This window comes from Gekko japonicus, unplaced genomic scaffold (assembly GCF_001447785.1).
Source record: "Gekko japonicus isolate JY-2015 unplaced genomic scaffold, Gekko_japonicus_V1.1 scaffold192, whole genome shotgun sequence".
NCBI lineage: Eukaryota > Metazoa > Chordata > Lepidosauria > Squamata > Gekkonidae > Gekko > Gekko japonicus.
The window spans coordinates 1,111,410-1,117,386 of record NW_015165835.1 but is presented as its reverse complement, the minus strand read 5'-3'; positions in this window follow the sequence as shown (position 1 = coordinate 1,117,386).

Genomic DNA, 5,977 nt, shown 5'->3' with positions numbered 1-5,977 from the left:
TATATATATTGAAACACCTGTTAAAATCAGTGTTTACCAAATGACAGCTTTAAACCTAAGCACAAAGATGCTACTTTTAGTTGTGATGATAAGCTGGGGCCCCATGAAGAATCATATGGGAGGGGGCAAGTTAGAAATTCTACCCTGCCCCCCCCATTATATATATATCTTGAAACACCTGTTAAAATCAGTGTTTACCAAATGACAGCTTTAAACCCAAGCACAAAGATGCTACTTTTAGTTGTGATAAGCTGGGGCCCCATGAAGAATCATATGGGAGGGGGCAAGTTAGAAATTCTACCCTGCCCCCCCCACTCTCCTCCATGATTCTCTGAGACCCTACTGATCTCTACCCCCTCACTTGTCCTTTAACTGACACTCAGTTACTGAGCATTTTTGGTCCCCAGTAATCAAGTTGTTGTGGGGCTCCACCCCTTTTTTTCTATCGGTCAGTCTTCAAAGTAACATTTTTCTACTTACCTTGCTCCCCCCTAGAGAACCCCCACCTGTTTGGTGGATGGCCTAATTTTGCTGTTTTAGTTATCTGCAAATGGGACCAGCCAGTTTGGCTATCCAAGGAAAACCATACAGAAGTGTTTTGCTTTTAACTGAAGGACAAATGATTTCATTGAGTTTTTGGCATATTAAACACTTTACAATCTTCCACCCCAATGCAATGGCTCTGGAACATACATCAAGTTTCATGGTGTGTGTATGTATGAATTTTAAAAAGCCTTATCCCCCCTGTCAAATCTTAACCCTGAATGGGCTTAGTCCAGAGATGATTCTGGGCTCCCCCCTTCTGTTTTAACCTGAAAATTCATATTCTTATTTCACTTCTCTCTTGTGCGAATTAAATCTTTCCTTTCATACCATTTTTGTTTCCTTCCACTGAATTCTTCCTGTAAAATGTAGCCATTTTTGTGTTTCTAGAAATCAGCACTATGCACATATGATATACATAAACCTTCTCAGACATTCAGTTTTGGTGCACCAGCCACATGTAACATGAGCACACGTTACCTGTGAACCTCCAAATAGCCACAATTACTATTTTGTGTGAATAGGGCAAAGTGGATCTTTTCCAGCTTTGGTAAACATATGGAATGCTGGATCTTTGATGGTGAGCAGTTGCACTTAGTGAAGCAGTATGTGCTCAGGAACAGATTCATATTGCCTTATTCACACAAAATGCAAAAAAAAAAAAAAGCCAAAAGCAAAAGGGGAGGAGGAGGAGATAGGATTTATATCCTGCCCTTCACTTGAAGTCCCAGAGAGGCTTACAATCTTCCCTTCCCTTCCACGTAACAGACACCCTGTGAGATAGGTGGAGTTGAGACAGCTCTTTTGAGAACTGCTCTTGAGAGAACAGCTCTGAGAGAACTTGTGACTGGCCCAAGGTCATGCCAGCAGCTGCATGTGGAGAAGTGGGGAATCAAACCCAGTTCTCCCAGACTAGAGTCTGCGTTCTGAACCACTACACCAAACTGGCTCTCAAAATGAACATAAAAAGAGGCAAAGTAGGGAATATATGACCATTCTATTTCTTGTCTCCCCTCCCCCAATAAAATAATACAAGCCTGCCTTATAGGATTGTGCACGATTACTGACAACACATGATGGAATCTGAGTACTCAAAAGAACAATAGCACTATATAAAATACTGAGGAGTAGTAGTGTTATGTGCCCTACTCACTACTACGGTACCTCCATGCTTCTTGTGACGTAGATGGCACAAGCAGAGCAGGATCAGGAACATGCTCCTAACCTACCCAGCAGTTCTGCATCAGCGAACTGAGGTGCCCAACCTGCCTGCTGTAATTGGCCATTGTGGAAGGAGTGCAGCCGTGGAAGAGCAGTCATGCAACAAGCCTATTCTCTCTGCGTGTGAGAGTGAACGAGGGAGACTATATGTTTCATGTGCTATGTGAGTGTTTGTGCTCTCATTGCCAGCCCATTGCTCAGGACCAATAAAACCTGAAGCCAGTCTTGCAAGGACCAAAGACATATTCCTGAAAATGACTCTCAAACTTGCTGTCATGACTGAACTTGAGCTTGCTGCAAACAAACCAAAGCATGCTTTTCTCCCCACAGGGCTATCTCCAGTTTCATAGGGGCTATTTAAATTGAGGGAGACACAGGGAAGGAAAGGGTTAAATACTCCCAGCAATGAGGGGTCAGATCTTCAAAGCAATGATGCAAATTATCTTTTTAAAAAACTGCAAGAGATTCTAATCACATGTGGTTTGGCCCAACTTGCAGGAGAGATTCCAACAGTCAATCTAACAGCTAGGAAAGGCTGTGAAAGGAGAGAAGAGTGTAATTGCCTGCATAATTGAGCTCCAATTCAGATCTGCTGTGCATCTTGAAATCCCTAAGGATGCTGTGTCAATATGTTATCTGATCTGAAAGGGGCAGGTTTGTCTGTGTGCAGTCCTGGCTCTAATTGATTTGTCTTCCCAAGTGATTGGGCTGGAATTAAAATAAACCCAAGTCTCTGAGTAAGACTTAAGAACAGTAAAATGACATTGACTAAAGGGTTAGGGACTGTGAACTATGTTACTATGTTAGTACGTACTATTTATTTGCTGTAAATGGGATCCTACTGGGCAATTTCTGGCCTTGTTTTAATACATTGTCTTAAGACATATGCTTGCTTCAGCACTGTTTCAGATTTCTGGTTAGTTCCAGATTTCTACAATCCAAATCCTATTGGATTGTTTATGAATGTCCCATCCTGTTGATTGAATTGACTTTTTGTTGTAATCCACCTTGAGTTTCAGTGAGGAATGTCCCATCCTGTTGATTGAATTGACTTATTTGTTGTAATCCACCTTGAGTTCCAGTGAGGAAATAAATAATGTAAATAAATAAATTTAACCTGTTATCTGCACTGAAACTCCTTCAAAAGGGAAACAAGTATAGGATAGCATTACATGATAAACCAGAGGAAGAAAAGGAAAAACTTAGAGGTAAACTGCCCACTAGGAGGCAACCATCTAGAGTACCGGCAGGTAGGGGTGCCACCAAGGACTTGTCCAGGCAGGGTGGCAGGCTGGTGACTTGGGCTTGTCTGGGCAGGCTGATGGCTCAGGGCTCATCCATGTCGGCTGGCCACTTGGAGCATGCCCAGGCAGGCTAGCTTGGAGTGCATCTAGGTTGGCTGGCCTAGGGCATCAAAAGCCCTTGAGCTGGCCCTGGAAACACTGGAGATGCAATTCAGGAGAATTTATTCTTGCACCAAACCAACGATGGGACAAAATGCATTTTCTCCTGGGAGGTTGGCAACCAGCAAACCTCCACTTGGCATTTTAAAAGATTTTTTTCTCTGAGAAGGAGGAAGTCCATCAAGGGCTTTCCAGGCTCACCTTCATACAAATACTAATGTATTTGGCAGGAAAGACAATGGGATGACCAAGCCCCCCCCTCCCCCCCTTTGTCCAGGCAGGGAACAGAGTTTGGAGGACTGAGGGCTAGAACAACTCCAGGGATAAATCTCCAGGAAGGCGCTGGAGGAAACGCTTCTCTGACCTGGCCTGACTGGGTCAAGTAGGAGGGGAGACAGAAATGATAAAATCTCAGTGCAACAGAAAATACTTCTCTTTCTTTGGGATGCTGGGTTAAGGAGAACTCTGAGTTCTGGTCTGCAAGGAGGTAGTCATTGGCCATGTGGTCACCTGGGGGACTTGGAGCAAGCTTGAAGGTAATGAAAACTCTGTAGAGAACTAGAACAGCTAAGCTAAAAGACCCTGTCCTATTTTACCATCAGATAGGGCATGTATAGTGAGAGGGACAGAAGATTTGCATTTCCCCCCAGTTTCTTTTCTTTTCCTTTCTCATATCTGGTGGAGTACTAAAAGTATGCTTGTAAACATTTTCTTTTTAATAAATGCTTTAAACTGTCCCCATGGTAGCCAGGCGTTGGGCAAGCAGGAGACACAAAGGCAAGGCCTCAGCACTGAGAAGGACCTGGAAGTCCTGTCCCTCCCAGTGGGCAATTCCTCAAAAGGTGCAGGTAGTGGAGGTGTGTTACCCTAGAGAGAAAGAAAACCCCATCAGGGAGTTAGGAACCCCTAGGAGGGCAGGGCGGAAATGGGGCCTGCAGGCCAGAGCAGGCATGTTCTGCCACAAACTGAAATAAACACCATTCATGTGCTTATGTCTGATCACTTACAGGGAGATGTAAGCATGACTACCTTTCTGATGTTTTGCCCCATCACTTTATCATGCAACTCTCTTTAGCAGTGGAATAAATAAAACCTCTAGAAATGGTGGGGGAATATACCCCATAGATGTCTTTCAAGAATCCATTGCTTTCCCCAAACGTCCCAAATGTTCCTGCAGCAGTTTGTATATTTACTCTCTGCCGTACGGGGCAAAATTTAGCTCTGGTGTATCCCTAGCATGCAAGCTGAGGTTTCAAATTACTGATGAGGTCTTCTTCTTTAAATGTGGTATTAAGAGTACCTTAGAGTTCTGAGCAATATCATCCATCCCCTTTTAGATCTGCCTGTTCATCACAATATTGTGCCAGAGTTTGTTAGGTAAACATGATTGACAGATACCCATCTTTATCCTTTTCGCTGCTGGAGGTCAGTACTGGGGAAAGGTAATGCTTTTTTAATTAGCTGTTCAGAGGATTGAATGTCCTTTGTGTGGCTGGCATGTTGCTTTCCCATGAGGTAGCATCGAAATAAACCGAGGAGCATTTTCACACACAGCACCAGTTAAGTGCACCTTCTCACACTGTTTGTGCCATCTGTAGGACTGTATGCAGAAGAGCAACCGAATGTATGTCCCAGCCAAAGCATGTTACATATTTGCATCACATCCGTTTATTTAAGCACAAATAGATTTAAGCCCCATGTGTGAAAAGACCCATTGGCATTGTGCTCATTCTTGGCATCATGTATTGAAGTTAAAAAAAAAAAATCTGAGTAATTCTACTGACTGTGAAATATCTCTTATTTCCAAAATAAAACTTACTCCAGTCTTTAGAGATAATATAACAATGCTGAAAAATACAAGAGTTGCAGAAGCTAGTTGAAAGTAATACTGAAGACATCCTTGGCTGCATAATAGCAGCAAAAAAATGTGACTTTAGGATATAGAAGCTGTTAAGTGCCAGCAGCATCTGGTAGATGTGAGCAGTACGTTTCTTCTCCAGCACAACAAATTTAATTTCTAGTAAATTAAAGTTCTGAAATTTGGTCTTGCTGAGCTTCCCTGCAACATCAGTCAAGCCTCCCCAGGTACAATTAAGGCTATGAGTCTTAGCATGTTCTCTAAGAAGCAACTCCAAGTAGATTCAATGAAATTGTGGGATGATTTATCCTCCAGGGGGCAGGACTACATCTAAGTTACAGGAGAGTAGATTTCATTTAGGAGACACATCCTAACAGTAAGAGCCAACAATGAAACCAATAGCCCAAGGAAGAGGCTCGCTGTTGCTGGAGGTCTACAAGCTGATACTGGACTGCTGTTAAGAATGTTCTAGCTCTAGATAAGAACATAAGAACATAAGAGACGCCAGTGTTGGATCAGGCCAAAGGCCCATCCAGTCCAACACTCTGTGTCACACAGTGGCCAGAAATACCAGTGCCATCAGGAGGTCCACCAGTGGGGCCAGGACATTAGAAACCCTCCCACTGTTATAAGAACATAAGAACATAAGAGACGCCAGTGTTGGATCAGGCCAAAGGCCCATCCAGTCCAACACTCTGTGTCACACAGTGGCCAGAAATACCAGTGCCATCAGGAGGTCCACCAGTGGGGCCAGGACATTAGAAGCCCTCCTGCTAATAGCCACTGATGGACCTCTACCTTGTGGCTAATAGCCACTGATGGACCTCTGCTCCATATGCTTATCTAATTCCCTTTTGAAGCCGTCCATGCTTGTAGCCACCACCACTTCCTGTGGCAATGAATTCCATGTGTTAATCACTCTTTGGGTGAAGAAGTACTTCCTTTTATCCAT